This window comes from Nasonia vitripennis, chromosome 4 (assembly GCF_009193385.2).
Source record: "Nasonia vitripennis strain AsymCx chromosome 4, Nvit_psr_1.1, whole genome shotgun sequence".
NCBI classification, from domain to species: Eukaryota; Metazoa; Arthropoda; class Insecta; order Hymenoptera; family Pteromalidae; genus Nasonia; species Nasonia vitripennis.
In genome coordinates this window covers 15,711,516-15,727,617 of record NC_045760.1, presented here as the reverse complement: position 1 = coordinate 15,727,617, position 16,102 = coordinate 15,711,516, and the positions used below count along the sequence as shown (strand labels likewise).

Here is a 16,102-nt window from a genome sequence, read left to right as displayed (position 1 = left end):
CTGCAAAAAGCAGTGTAGTAGCTCTCGTTTGGCCTGCAGCGATACACCAAACGCACACACTGTACGGGTCGCACACAAAAGAGCCTGCTTGGCGCTTGGCAACGCCTGCTGACTCCTCCGTGCGCTACTGCAGCGCAAAGGTTCTTGTGAGGGAGAGCGAGAGAGAGCTGCGTCGAAAAAGAGGAAGAGGGAGGACGACTGCACACTCGATCGACGCCGGCGAGTTAATCTAAGCGAGCCCGACAGCCATGCACTGCACACATGCGCATTGTTGCTCATCGATGACCCTCGAGTAACTACGTATTTGCAAGGGGCGACGTGTTTGCACTTTGAGCGCTTTTGTTCGAGAGCCGAGGGTGCGATACACGCGTAAGTGTGCATATTTGCCGCTGAATTAGCGGCTGCAGAGATCCATTGTCGCGGTGGCGACGAAGGCGAGTGCAAAAACGCGCACTTTTGAGCCGGCGCTAATTATACCCCGTTACGCATGTTTACGCTGGCGTTCCATTAAGGGCTTTTAATTGAAGTACGGACTCGTGCAAGATGTTTCAAGCTTTTCATCACGAGGGAACATATAATATATGAGTAGATCATGATTTGTATAGAGCCATAACAATCGAAGTATTAAACACACGCTTAAATTAAAAAAAATTTAACACGGATGAGGGTATAAGGCGGCGGCGAAGCGATCCTCTCAATTGCCGCACCGCAGTCTATGATATGCAATGGCTTTTGATAATAGAGCTGCTATGCTGGAGCGTCTGACCATCAGAGTTCGCAGCCATGGATAAATGCCGGATAATATTTCGTATTTTACATTCGCCATAAGACTTTTTATTCACTCTGATCGGACTTTTAGGACAATTCAAAAAAATTGTCATTTTTATAAACTCACTGGTATGACAAACAACCCCAACCAAGCAAAGCTTTAAAAATTCAAATAGGAATAAAAATCATGCTTGACAAAATTTACTGCGCAACTCCATAAATATACCTTATACTCTCATACATGAAACTCAATAGAAATGAATGTAAAAACGCTAATGAAATGAATGCGAAAATTTTTATCTCCTCAAAAAAAAGGGGAGGAAATAAAAATTTCTGTGCCTTGCATCCATGCATATGGCTTATCATGGCTTAACTCTTATTTATTTAATAGAGGGCAGACTGGCAGTCTATTTTTCTGTCGTACAAAGTCAAGTATGAAAGTACTAGCCTTCGTAATGTAAAGCCGTGTGGATGCATGCATAAATACACGATAGCGGGGCCAGTTTTCATTCAGCCCAGCACTCCTCTCCCCAGTAAGCCAAAGAATTATGCATCTCTTCGTTGATTTTATGTACAACGTTATCGCGTAATCCAATGAGTATGTGTTTGCATTTTAATTTTGTCCCCTCCCTTCATGTGCCATATAACGACTACGCCTTGGCGAAATAATCTCTCTCTTCGCTCTCTAGCTCTTCCACTCTCGTCAAATAACGACGAAAATCAACGCCGGACCCCGTTGGTCGCGCGAGCAGGCGTCACTCTTTTGTGCGAACGCTGCCAACTGTTGGTCGACGCGTACAGGTCGTCTTTGTGGCCGTGAAATAAAGGCCGATTAAATTGCAGCAGCTTTATTGTATGCGCGAGACAATAATTCGTTTCCGATGGAGCGACGCCCTCATTAAGGCAGCATACACAGGAGAGGGGGAGGAGAGAATCCGAAAGAAAATGAATTGGCCCGATGCGACAATGACAACTGCTCGCGCTTGAATTTCGCGCTCGGGGTATGCTAATGAAATAATTACTTGTTAATTGCGCCGCGTCGAATTATTTGGTGCTCAGCGCTGCTATTGATTTGCCAGCTCGAGCTGCGATAATGAGCTAATTGTAGGTGCCAGCGCTCGCAAGGCGGACTTGACTTTTATTGTAACGAATTAACGACCAAAAGTAGATTTGAATAAAATTTCGAGCGGAACGACGGTAATAAAACTTTTGATGGAGCTCCATTTGACCAGCCCATTTGATTGCTCCGACAGCATCAAACGCGACCTTTTATTTGCATTTTTAACAATCGCTTAATGAAGCGACTCGCGGCTCTGCGATTTCAATCCGTCTCTCTGCGCTCTGATTGGCGAAACGAAATTACTGAAATCACAACGAATCGCAGTCGAGAGAGCTGCGGCAAAAATTAGATCCGCTCTCGCGATCGTCCGAGTGAAAAAAGCGAGCTCGGCTGCGAGCTATGTCTTTGAGTCGGCGGGTGTGATGCCCCGAAATGCAAAGAAGAGCCTAGCCTCGAGGAATAGCGAATTCCCTTTGCAGTCTCCGCGCCGCGTTTGCGCTTTCAAGCCTCGCATTCTGCGCCGCTCTATATTTCAACACGAGTGCGACTCATTGAGCGGAGGTGGCTAGCGCAAAGCTATACACTTTGCCAATTATAACGCTTCGAAAAATGACTCGAAGCGCGCACTGACTCGCTGAAGGATATAGATAATTAATCGACGCCTCCAAGTTTTACGATATGCAGTTCGACGGTATAGCGCCTGCACGATCCCCGCTCTTCCATAGGCTAGCTTGTAACGAATTACCCGTTGACGCCCACTTCGCGCATCGTGATTTCTTCATCGCAGCACAAAAGTCGGAACGAGATCTCGCAACGTTATTAACGCACGGTCCTAACGACTATTTTTCCTCGCCGCAGCCGGCCGCTTTCATTAGCGCGGGCTAATTTAGCCGAGCATCAGACCGGCGAATTCTAGAGAAGCGTGTATTTTCGACATCGCAAACTTTCTGCCGCGCAGGTCGTATATAAAATCGCGCGCTAGCTTCCCGCTGCAGCTTTCGTCCGCACCTACGTATTATATAGGTACAGAGTATAGATGTAGATAGGACTGTGCGAGGCCCGGCGTTTCATTATCCTTGTCGGGCCGCCGCCAGTAATAAAGCCGTTAGAGGCATTATAAACACGCACGAAACCAGGTCGAGTGTTTCTCTTGCCAGCCGTGCGCGCACAGGCTGTTTGCATATCTCGTTGAAATGTTCGGAAGGTTTTTTACGTATTCTCTCCGACACTGTACTGCCGTTGTCGCCTGCTCGCTCTCGGGCCTGTGTGTCCGCATAAATGTGCCTCTGTGTATATGTGTGTGCACGGCGACGAGGTTGGCTCAAAGAAAGCGCCCGCGCACATATCTACACGGAGAAAAAAACGTTGAGGCTACTCAAAACTTCAGTAGAATCTACTTGACGACTTAGGTAAAGAAAATCCTGCGCGGTAGACACTCATCGAATGCGCAGAAGGGCCCAAACTCGTCTGGCCCGCCTACCGCCACTGCTGCGCTTCCCCTACTTTCCTCGCTCGGAAATTTTGTGCTGTGCGAGTCTATTCTCGCACATTATTTACTCAAGTAGATCCTACCTACTGAAGTTGCTTCGGTAGATTCAACATTTTTTTTCTCCGTGTACACGAGCACACAGCGCTACTAAGCCGCGCAGACCCTAAGTGAATATATCGGGATCTTTCCACGTGTGCAGAGTATGCAAAGCAATGGCGGAAACAATGAGACGAGGTTGCAACGCGCTGTCGTGGAAACGCTCCGAGTATTCTCTGGAAAATGCTCGACTCTGTTAACACAACGGGGGAAAAATTCATCGCCGCAGTATCGCGGAAAGTTAAACGTACCGATCACATTTGCAAGTATTCTTTTATTGCAATATCGCTGTAGGGAAATTAAATCGAAATGCTGGTATGATTGCGAAATTCGATTCCAAAAGTTAATTTGCCTAGTTAAAGAATGCGGGCAAATTTGGCAGAGGAACGAGCAACAGTATTTTTCTCTGCTTGAAAGGTAAGGCGAAGGTCGCTCTCGGTACTAACTCTCAGGATGACCTGCTTAGAAGTCCGGCATACTCAGCCCTGCAGGGGATGTGCACTTGCGCTTTTTGGCCTCGAGCCTCTTTTGTGCGCACAAAAACTACGTTCATTTTTAATCGAGTCTAAAGACGGAGAAGCACGCAGATGAAATACGCCCACGCAGCTTTCAAAGTTCCGCAACAATAGCAGATTTAATCGTGTTGTCCCGCAGTGTACGTTTCCGCAGTTACAGTTTCAGCATTAAAAACGGAAAAATTTTCCGCTAACAACGGAGAAACTCCCCGCAGGAGCGAGTTATTATAGTAGCGTGAACCATTCGGACAATGGTAATCGGCGAATCCGTCTCACACAGTGTGTACCGTACACGTTTTACCAGCGATTCTCTCGCGCGGATGAACGCCGCGCGACTCGGGGATGCCGGGAGGGCCCTGCGGAAGACGCGAGAGTGTAGAAACTGCCAACTATTCCGACGGTAGCGCCAGCCGTGCATTCATGGGCTAAAAGCCTCTCGCGGCGATGATTTTCGACAGCCGGGGCGCAGCGGAGATTCGAGAGCTATGCCGCGCGTCCGTCGGAGATTCGCTGCTCGCTATCGCGGCTCGCGCAGAATAGCCCGAGTGTACACACAGACAGGACTGCCCTATTATGGCGAGTCGGCCAAGTGCGATGTCAATTTCCGATAGCACTCCGCCGGGCAGACTCTATGGCCCGCGCCGCTGTATAGCTTGGATTCGGATCGAATCGACGGCTCTCCGTTGCCACGTGTGCGCGCTCGAATCAATCCCGCAATGCAAGCTCGAGCTGCTCCGCGCGGACAGGCCCTCTGTTACATAGACTTTATACGCGGTGGTACATTCGCACCTGTATCTGCAAGAGGGAGATAGAGATTTCCTACACTCGCGGATTTTCCTAAAAAATTCACCCGTGCTCGTTGCTTGCTTCTGCAGAATCGCTCAAAATTCTGGAACATAGATACGGGACAGAAGAAGGGAGTAAAGCAGAGGCATGGATCAGCAGCACGTCGATTCACCTCTCTGTCGGAGCATCATCTTCCCTGTCCACCGCGCCGTGCCGAATGTAGGCCGAGGAGTTGAAAAGCGAGATGCTTTGCCGACGCGGGAACAGAAGCAGCACACAGGCTCTTCCGCTCCCCTGGACGAAACGCGCCTTCTGCAGCTACGTCTCCCGGCCGTGGAATCCCGGGAGTGACAAGGCAGCAGAGTGAAAAAAGCAGCTGCACGAGATAAGCCATGAGGAGGCGCGAGCCCGAAGTCAAGAAAGACCAAAGACAAAGGGCCGTCGAGGAAGAACGCGGTGCACCAGAGCAAGGCAGAAAGCAATGCACGCAGCAATTCTTGGTTAAATTGGAGCTCCGTGAAATTGTTGTAGCGCTGGTATATTTCTCCACGAGGTCGACCTCCTAGCGCGGAGCGCCCAGCCTTTGACGGTTTCATTTCGAATAACCTCCTTTGTCGCTGCATCTTGGCTTTTCCAACACTTTGTTTAGCAAAGAATTACGCACGCATGAACAATGTGTACGTCGAGCATTATTAGTGTCAGGTTGCGCGTAGAATATAAGGTGAGGAGACGATAATCCAAGCTCGATTCCTTCTCTCTTTCGGGGAGAGCAATCAAGCACATGCCGGCCATTATCGGCGCCCATATCAGCTCGGCTTCGCACGAGTGAAACGACTAGCGACAGCTGCGCCGCGGACGGGGGTGTCTGAAAAATTTAGTCAAGCCGACTACCAGAGTGTGTGGCGAGGCGGCGGCTGCCGGTTCTTGGTTGCATATCGAAACTCGATCTCGGCAGGAGCCCTCGACAAGAGAGAGAGAGAGAGAGAGAGAGAGAGAGAGAGAGAGAGAGAGAGAGAGAGAAAGAGAGAGAGAGAAAGAGAGAGAGAGAAAGAGAGAGAGAGAGAGAGAGAGAGAGAGAGAGGGAGCGAGAGAGGAGGCTCCCCTCTTCGCGCGACCGAGACGATTTATCATAGATATTAAAAACCGCGCGAATATCGAAGCATCAATCTCTATAATGCATGCGCAGACCATTTTCAATCCGCATTATACATGCATGCGGCCGAGAGGGACGCGTTGCCGCCGGGGAAAGAAAGGCTGCCAAGAGCCAGCGCGAAGGAAGCTATCTCCGAGCTATCATCGACGCGATATCACTCGGGAGAATTTCCGGCGTTTTCGCGATTTACTTGGATGGACATTTTCTCGAATAGCCTGCGAATTTCGAAACAAGGTACAAGCGAGAGTCGCTGGATACGCGATGACGATGTGCACTCGTATACGTTCTGCTGGCGAGCTCTAGTGCGGACTCGGCGATAATGCGTCGCGCGGCGACCCGTATGGCTCTGCCCTGTGATGAATTCCCTAAATTAGGCCTAACTGAATGTCGCGTTAACTTCCTTCCGCTGCAGCTCTCTCGAACCATCAGCGGCGCAAGCTCAACACGCTGCGCGCGCGGTCGTGCGAGAGGGGGACGAAAAGTTCAGTCAGCGAGTGTAATCATAGCGCGCGGAGAGTAGCTAGACTGCTGCATACACCGCCATGCTCTAGACTCTACTGTACACGAGCTGTCGGTCGTAAATCAGCGGCGGAGCTTTTGAATCTCCCTCGTCGACACCAGGGCCGCGGAGCGCGCTATACCGACGACGCGCGCACGTCACGTGAGAGCGCTCCGCCCCGGCCGAATTCGGCCTGGCACCATCGAGCGGAGCACACTGCTAGAGCGGCGAAATCCGTCATAATTGGCGTGCGTCGATAAATTAAGGCTGCAGGCGCAGCTGGTCAACGTTAGATTGATAGCGCCTTCTAGTCTAGTTGCTGTGGCGGCAAAGCCCACGCATCGATCTATCGGCATGCGAGCGCGCACACATCAGATATTGGAATTAACCGTATGATCTAGCCTGAGCAGCCGTCTTACTGCACTGTGTCTGCCCGATCCACGGGGCTGCGGATACTCCATTCGCGCGTAATGCAACCTGTAAGCTGCTGGGCCGGCTCTCTGCGATTGGTTCACCGCCGATTATACACACTGACACAATGAGAGAAGTATTTCCTCACAGTAATACAGAGAAGTATTCTTTTAGAGTAGTACAGTTAATCTATTTGAAATCTTGAAATTTTATAAGTTGTTATAATATAAAGAATTTTATTAAAAAAGCTAGGATTCGATCCTGGGACCAACGGATTACAAATCCATGGCTCTACCACATGAGCCATTGTAAACATTGGTCATAAAATACAGAGCAAGAATCTCCGATGTGAAGGAACACTTTTACATAGATTTAATTTACAAAAATAACGTTATAAACGAAAACGATACTAGAGACAGTTTAATCTATTGGCATCCGATTGGCATCTCGCGGAGCAAGGCAGTTGGGCGCGCGACTGTTTTATTTTTGACTGGATTTTGATGTAACGGCGATGGCATAACACACACCGCCTCCGTCAGCCAGAGAAAGACCAGAGAAGAGAGCCGAAAAGTTCAAGCGATGGGGGTAAGACAAGTCCAAAACTGACTTTCTCCGCGCATTGTTGGGATATAGGTATTTCGAAAGTGGCGTTGTGTTACTGCTAATATGCTACGCTGCCGATACACGCGCCTATGTAGCCCTACGACGAGGGCGACGTCGACGACGAGGAGGCGGAGAATAGCGTGTCGAAACTCAGCCGCTATAAATTTACGTACGACAAACACAATTCGTAACTTTCTACTCGCGCCCGAGGCGCTTTCCGAATGTCAGGATACATAGAACTCGCTACGTATATATGTATAGGAGGGCGAGCGAAGCTTCGCTGCTGTAGAACGGTGCCGAAGCTAGCTACCTGCGCTTCTCTCCTGCACCTGAAATTAACGCTCTGCCTTACAGGATGTGTGCGCTTACGTATGTATGCCCCCCCCCCCCACCCTGTGGCAGCTCTGTATACTCTCCCTCTCGCTTCCACGTGTCAGGTCACGAAGCGACAGTCGTAGCGTTAAAGCGTATGAATATGCATCGATAACTCGCAAAGCGGCTGAAAATATGATTTCTCGAGTTGTAGCTTATTTGCGCGCCTGTACGCGTCCTACACGTCTCAATGCGCGTTCTCGGCGCATCGCGGTTTAACATGTCAGAATGAGCGATGCTACAGGATTACGTAGCCGCGCGCTAAACGTCGTTTCCCTTTCGCCGGCATTTTTAGTTAATGTGTCCAGCAAGCCCGACACGGCCTTTTCCCGTCACTCTCCGCGATATCGTTTCGAATGAAAATAAAGCACAACGACAACGGGCTAGGTACACGCTTAATGAAAAAGCACTTAAACGCGGTGGAAAAAGCTGGAGAGCTGTCAGCCGTGAGCGGTCTCGCGGGGAAAACAATCATTCCACGGAATACATCCTATTTCTGTATTATATAGATCCGCCAACGCATGAAATTCACACATACATGCGCGCACGCACGCGCACACGTGGATCGATCTGACTGTGGAGAACGCACGCGCCGGTGGCCGTAAATTTATCGAGCTCCCCTGGCGAGCGCGCGGCCACTCTTATCTGATTCTCCTGGACACGGAAAGCGCCGAAATGTCGATGATATCGGCGCGGCACGGAGAAGAAGGGGGTCTCCGAGTGGCCGCTGGCGTGGAAGAAAAAACTCGCGGCGATCACGCACATGAGCTTACGCCGCCCCCCTCCCTCCTTTCGGTGGCCCCGCGCGCAAGCTCTATATACATATACCACCCACGCATCTATCGCGCGAGCCTGTATACCTTCGTTTCACGCCTTTCGTCGCAGCAGACCGCAGTGATGCCGATTGACTTCTATGCGTACTCGCGGAGTCGAGACCCTGAGCTAAACAAAACTCGCGCGCATAATACACGCTATCATTTGGTTCTTGTTCTGTTTATCAGTTCTGTACATCAGCTGAATCCGTAGCGCGGATCTTTGCGTCGCCCGTATGAGGAAGACTATACTATTGTGAATTCGAAAGAATGACTATTTCTGGAGAACCGCAGAGAAAAATAAATAGATCCAAACAAAATGTCGATGAAAATAGGCATTCTATGAAATGCGCTCGTTATGAGACTGTTCGGTAATACGCAGGGCGCAGAGAAAATAAAATCACGCACGAAAGTCAGATGCGTATCGGACGATAACACGCGCGTTATGTCCAACGGCGCTAATGTCCCGCCGCACGTGTTATTGTTATTGTATCAGTAATTGGGGACAAACCTATATTATACATATACGTACAAGCTGAGAATGGCGGAAGAGTGTGTTGATGCCGCACAAATATTACGACCAACTTCGCGGGGGGCATGAGTTGTGTTTACACACTCGCGGGCACAATCGCTTAAACAGCGGACGGCGAATCGTGTCTCTTGTGTGTCTGCGCAGTAATCTGACCCACGGACTAATCCTGTTAATAGAATACGTCGTCCGGCCGCTAATGTACAGGCTCTGTGTAAGCATAATACGATCAGCCAGAAATCGGGGGTGATGGACATGAATAACTGATCGGTCGTCAGAGCTAAGTAGTCTGCTTTATGTACTCCACTCCACCTTGTATATATGTACTCTACCGGCTCTAGAATGAAAAGTCCATGGGCCGCGTGCGATACGGGAAGCTCGAACGCGATATTTGCCTCTCTCTCTGAGGCGGTGGCGCGCGAGATGAAACTAAACCGCGTGCGCTCGCAGGTAACGCTTGTCGCGGGTTTTGTTTCCGAAGTAAGTAGGTGATTACAAACGTTTTGCACTCACCGCATGCGCGTAAATAAATCCTGCGCCGCACGAATTTTCACATGGTTCAGAAATTTTAATGGGATTTTTTACGCAGAGAATCGCTCAATCTGGTAAAGTTTCACTCTCGCTTTTGCAGATATTCTTGCGCCTACCGCGAATGTCACGTTAAATACTGTTGGAATTCGCCAATAATGTGTACGCACAAATACACACAGATACAGATATAAAGTACAGAGAGGCCCAAACCGAAAGGTCTACCACGTGGGATTTATGACACCCACGCCAGCGTCAGTCTAGTTGAAGCAGCAGCGCTTCAGTCCGGGCAGAACAGCAGTCAAGCGCACATCAAGGACATACAGACTATAGTTTTTCTACAGAATCTATACCTATATATACAGTTTTCATTGATATTTACACTTATTCTTGTACACATATTTTAATAATTGTTAACCAATAAAATATTTTATATTATCATACACTCAACGCATATTCCTGATATTTCCAACAAATACTACTATGTAAAACCGGTCACCGCAGCTATTGAACTGAAAACGCTCCTGTTTGTAAAAATGTTATTAGCTCGCGTGCTGCAGTCGAAGCCCTATAGCCTATATAGCTTTTCACTTGCCGACCGAATTTTTTTTTATCTCCAGAGACCTTCGTCAATATTTTGATGGTATATATATATATAAAGAATACACAAATAGCAGTGCGCTGTTAACTTTTTAACGAAAATTGATTTCGGGATTCCAGTGTTTACTGTGAATTCGATATTGCTCACAGTAAAAAAAAACGATATTCTGTAAAGCCAAACAACAAAAACTCGCTTGCGGTTTTTATTAAATTTTGTACTATGCTGTGGCGTGCACCCGATGAACTGGTGTTTTAGACAGCTTTCAATGCTTACAAAATCAGCAAAGTAAGCGAAGCACGATTTTTCACATCAGCAAACGTATATTTCTAAAACACAGAGAATGCGTTTGCCCGACATTCACGGCCTTTTTCCTAATTATATACGTAAGATTTTATCGTCTAATGCGCAGCCCCGAGACTGCGTACGTACATGTATCTGCGGCTCTGGCTTGTGTATGCTCTGGCCTTGTTTTCATCCGCATGGCGCAAAAGCCGTTATAATTAACAATTTTAATGCAGCGTGTATCGCGAGCAAGATACAGACGCCAGCGGGACAAGGCCTTTCTTTCCTGTTCATTACGAATAATTACCGCGGTCCAATTAAAAAGGAGCACGAGGCGTTTTCGCCCGCGCGCTGCAGTTATTAGCGCAATCAATTAAAAGTCGGACTTCCAGCAAGGCCGGCCGAAGCTTATTTACTTTGCCGCGCGAAGAATTCATCCGCGCCATTACGATCAGACTCGGCCGACATCCCGACGTCCCCCTTAATACGTTCGGTCCTGATACCATTTACCATAGGTAAAACGAGAGGAGGAAAAACAAGGGATGGAGAGGGAGAGTAGGAAGAGAGCAAAACAGCCGGGAATCCAATTTCTCGTAAGATTTTACGATCCTGTCGATTCCCATCGAGCGCGGGACACGAGGCGAAATTCGAAGTGAGTGAGGCAGTCGCCCCCCATAGCAGACAACTATTGTGCACGCGCGCGAAAGTAGTAAATGGTTGCGGGAGGCGACGGCAGACGCGCGCGCGCGAAGATGAACCCTGTCGATCGAAATGGCTCCGCCAGATCCGGCGCAAACAGCGTGTAGCCTAGCTTGCGAGCGGTAAACGGCAGAACACACACGGATCGTCGCTATTCTCTCTATGATCCTCCTCCTCCAGCTCGCATCTGTCCTTTACTCGCGCGATATAGTCGAGGCAATTCGGCCTCTATATGGTCCAGTAATCTTGGGAGCTTTCGCAACGACGCGCAAAATCAAACAAGCGTTTCTTAAGAAGTTCAGGAAACGTGAGATCTTTTGGGGTTACGGATTGTGTACGAAGGAAAGAAACGAATCGGAACAATGGATGTAACAATTAATTTGGCCTACGATTATAATTATGTAAAAGCGATGCGTACGCAAAAACTCCAGTGTTCGCATTTATCGTGTATCGTTTCGCAAGGTTCCACAAAAAACTATTGGACAATAGGTAGCATATAAGATAGAGCGCGTAGAACACCAAGAATTTAGACAAGCTTTAGCAAAAAATGCAACGACCGTTGAAATTATGTGCGATCTATATTAAACGATGAAAGAAAACTAATACTCCGCATCGAGACATTGTATACCTATAGATACGCGTACAAATTTGCGATATGCAAAACTAAAAAACAACAAAGCAGCAGGAAATGACTATACCAGCTGAGTTACTCAAGTATGGGGGCGTCGAGTTTACTTTTAAAATCTATAAACTAGTATGTGTCATCTGGAAAAATGAAACAATACCCGAAAATTGGAAGGAATCCATCATTATACCGATTTTTAAAAAGGGGGACAAGACAGACTGCAACAACTATAGGGGTATCTCACTTTTAGCAACGTGCTACAAAGTTGTGTCAAACGTAATACAAGCTAGACTCACTCCATTCGCGGAAGATATAGTAGGAGATTATCAGTGCGGATTTCGGCGCAACAGATCGACGAGCGATCAAATGATTACCATAAGACAGTTGTTAGAGAGAAAGTGGGAATTTTGCGAAACCATACACCAACTATTTATAGATTTTAAAAAAGCGTACGATTCTATTAAGCGAAGCAAAATGTATCAAATTCTAGTACTTCTCGTTGTACCAAAAAAAAACTCGTGAGATTGATTCAAATATGTATGAACGGAAGCACAGGAAAGGTCCGAGTAGGCGGTAATGTATCAGAACCCTTCACGATACGCGATGGTTTAAAACAAGGGGATGGGCTCTCTACGGTGCTGTTCAACTTAACGTTAGAGTATGTCGTTAGAAAAATGCAGGTTAGCCATCTGAGCGCAACGCTTAATGGAACAAGGCAGATACTAGGCTACGCAGATGACTTGGATATATTGGGGGATTGTAGGGAAACGGTAGCAAGAAACGCGGAAATCCTCATAAAAGCGGCGGAGTATACAGGGTTAGAAGTGAGTAAATCAAAAACAAAGTACATGATTGTGGATAAACTAGGCATCTGCAGAGGGGAGGGAGATCTCAGAGTTGGGAATTTTACTTTTGAAAAGGTTAGCGAATTCAGGTATCTGGGTATGACCATAAATGATAGAAACGAGATTAATGTCGAAATAAACAAGAGACTACATTCGGTAATGCTTGCTTCTACGCCGTGAGTTATTTATTTAAGTCGAGGCTGTTGTCTAAAAACGTTAAAATAAGAATATACAGGGCAATAATACTGCCGGTGGTTCTGTACGGGTGCGAAACGTGGGCTCTCACTAAGCAGGCGGACAACCGTTTTAGGGTATTTGAAAATAAAGTCTTGCGAAAAATATACGGGCCGAAGAAAGATGAGGAAACCGGGGAATGGAGGAGACTACAAAATGATGAGTTACACAATCTGTACGCGTCACCAAATATTAACAGAATAATAAAATCAAGCAGATTGGGATGGGCAGGGCACGTAGCGAGAATGGGAGACGACCGTACGGCAGCGCGTGTCATGAAGGGCAGGCCGATGGTAGCGCGACCTCTAGGTAGACCTAGACGTAGATGGGAGGACAACGTAAAAGCGGATCTAGTAGAAATAGGACGGGTGGGTGTCGATCGGAGAAGTGCATCTTGGGTGGGGTTGACACAAGACCGGGCAGCGTGAAAGGCTTGCGTAGATGAGACGATAAACTTTTGAGTTCCAAATGCCACTTAAAAAAAAAAAAATTCTTGTCATACAGGTTAATTTTGAATATCTAATTTTAAAACTCGTTTTTTTTCGACTTAAGTAAATAACTCACGGCGTAGAAGCAAGCATTACTCGAATGGATTCTCTTATTTATTTCGACATTAATCTCGTTTCTATCATTTATGGTCGTACCCAGATACCTGAATTCGCTAACCTTTTCAAAAGTAAAATTCCCAACTCTGAGATCTCCCTCCCCTCTGCAGATGCCTAGTTTATCCACAATCATGTACTTTGTTTTTGATTCACTCACTTCTAACCCTGTATACTCCACCGTTTTAATGAGGATTTCCGCGTTTCTTGCTACCGTTTCCCTACAATCCCCCAGTATATACAAATCATCTGCGTAGCCTAGTATCTGCGTTGTTCCATTAAGCGTTGCGCCCAGCTGGCTAACCTGCATTTTTCTAACGGCATACTCTAACGTTAAGTTGAACAGCACCGTAGAGAGCCCATCCCCTTGTTTTAAACCATCGCGTATCATGAAGGGTTCTGATACATTACCGCCTACTCGGACCTTTCCCGTGCTTCCGTTCATACATATTTGAATTAATCTCACGAGTTTTTTCGGTACACCGAGAAGTACTAGAATTTGATACATTTTGCTTCGCTTAATAGAGTCGTACGCTTTTTTAAAATCTTTAAATAGTTGGTGTATGGTTTCGCAAAATTCCCACTTTCTCTCTAACAACTGTCTTATGGTAAACATTTGATCGCTCGTCGATCTGTTTCGCCGAAATCCGCACTGATAATCTCCTACTATATCTTCCGCGAATGGAGTGAGCTCGACGCCCCCATATTTGAGTAACTCAGCTGGTATAGAGTCATTTCCCGCGGCTTTGTTGTTTTTTAGTTTTTTAATCGCGGCCTCTACTTCTTGGTAGCTCGGTTCCTCCACGTGGAGTTCAGCAGTGTGAATTTCGTCCCCTAATTATTCGCTATTTTCGTGCACGTTTAATAATTTATCGAAAAAGTTTTTCCACAGCGACAGTAATTCGTTGTCATTTGTTACGAGGTCCCCGTTTTCGTCCTTCATCAATTGCGGTCTACTCCTAAAACCCTTTCTGATGGCGTTAATCCCTCTGTACATTTCGCGGGGGTTATTTTCCTTACTGTTAGTTTCTATTCTCCTAATAAGATTCTCTTGATACTCCCGCTTCTTATTTCTGTAGATCGCGCTCGTCTGTTTCCTTACGTTAGAATACTCTTCTACGGTCCTATCGCTTCTATTGTTTAAGCTATCTAATTTAGCCATTTTGCGACTTTCAAACCAAAGTTCGCACTCTTCGTCAAACCATGGTTTACTTTTTGGCTTTTTCTTTTTACCCAGTACTTTGTTCGCGGCCTCTTTTACCGTTTTTTCAATGTCCCCCATAAGCTATTCGGTTCGTCATTCCCCTCCAGCGATGTGTTTGCTTCTTCAAGTGCCGGAAACCTGTTATTAATTTCTATCTGGTACCTAATTCGCTGTGTTCTATCTTGTAGCTTCTCAATATCGAAGCTTTCTACCTTGTTTGCTCGCTTACTATTTTGATTCGCTACTAGTCTAGCTCTTAATTTGGCTACTACTAGGAAGTGGTCCGAGTCGCTATCTGCCCCTCTGTAAGCCCTTACGTCGAGAACGTTAGTTTGACGTCTTTTTTCAATGAGGAAATGATCAATTTGGTTCTGTGTGGCCCCGTCCGACGATGTCCACGTTGCCTTGTGTATGTCCTTGTGCTTAAAACACGTAGTTTTGATTATAAGATCTTTTGCCGCCGCGAAATTTATAACCCTAATACCGTTATCATTGCTGGCTTCGTGCAGGCTTTCCTTACCTATAGTAGGCCTAAACATTTCCTCCCTACCTATTTTAGCATTGAAATCGCCTAATACTATTCTTGTGTCGTAAGACGCGAACTGGTCGATTACCTGCTCTAAAGTTTCGTAATAGAGATCCTTAGCTTCTTCTTCTTTGTCCTCCGTAGGACAGTGTACATTAATAAATACATATCTATACCATTCACCTTCGATAATGATGTACGAGAGCCTATCGTTGACGGATTTGAAACTTTTAACTGAATGTATGATGCTTTTGCTTACGAGAAATCCGGTGCCTAGAGATCCCCACTCCCGGCCCCATACAGGTACGTGAAGTTACCCGATGCTAGTACTCCGCCATCTGACCACCGCGATTCCTGTATTGCTACCAAATCTAGATTGTACCTACCAGCTTCCTTTACGAGTTCTTTAAACGCGCCTGCTCTGTATAGACTGCGAACATTCCAAGTTCCGACCCTTAATTCCCTTTTGGTTCGGATTTGAATTTTTTGAGCCATGATAGTATGTTAAACCCGCGCGCTTCGGATCCTGTTCCGATCGCAGGTGAGTCCACCGTTCTAGAGGTGATAACCCCCATACCTCTCTAGAACTAAGTATGAGAGCTTTCCGACTTTGACGAGGACAGTGTCAACTCGTCGTCAGACACACTACCGTTTCATTCTAGCATCCTAACGCCCCCCTGCAAGGCAGCGCGCCCTCGCTGGCATCGTTATCGCGTAAGACCAGGTGACGAATCATTCTACACATCCCCTTTTGGGGTAGTTGTCATCGCTCCCGCATCCTCCTCGGCAGCAGGATTTTTGCCCATTTTTGTAATGTGTGATAAAGAGATAGATTGAGAGATAAGAGATAATGTGGTGTTTTT

General features: G+C 47.0%; 1 protein-coding gene across 5 annotated transcripts in view; it reads left to right on the top strand.

The window, feature by feature from the left end:
- Positions 1-16,102, top strand: part of LOC100114159 (synaptogenesis protein syg-2) — a 190,106-nt gene that overhangs the window by 100,725 nt on the left and 73,279 nt on the right. The window lies entirely within an intron of this gene.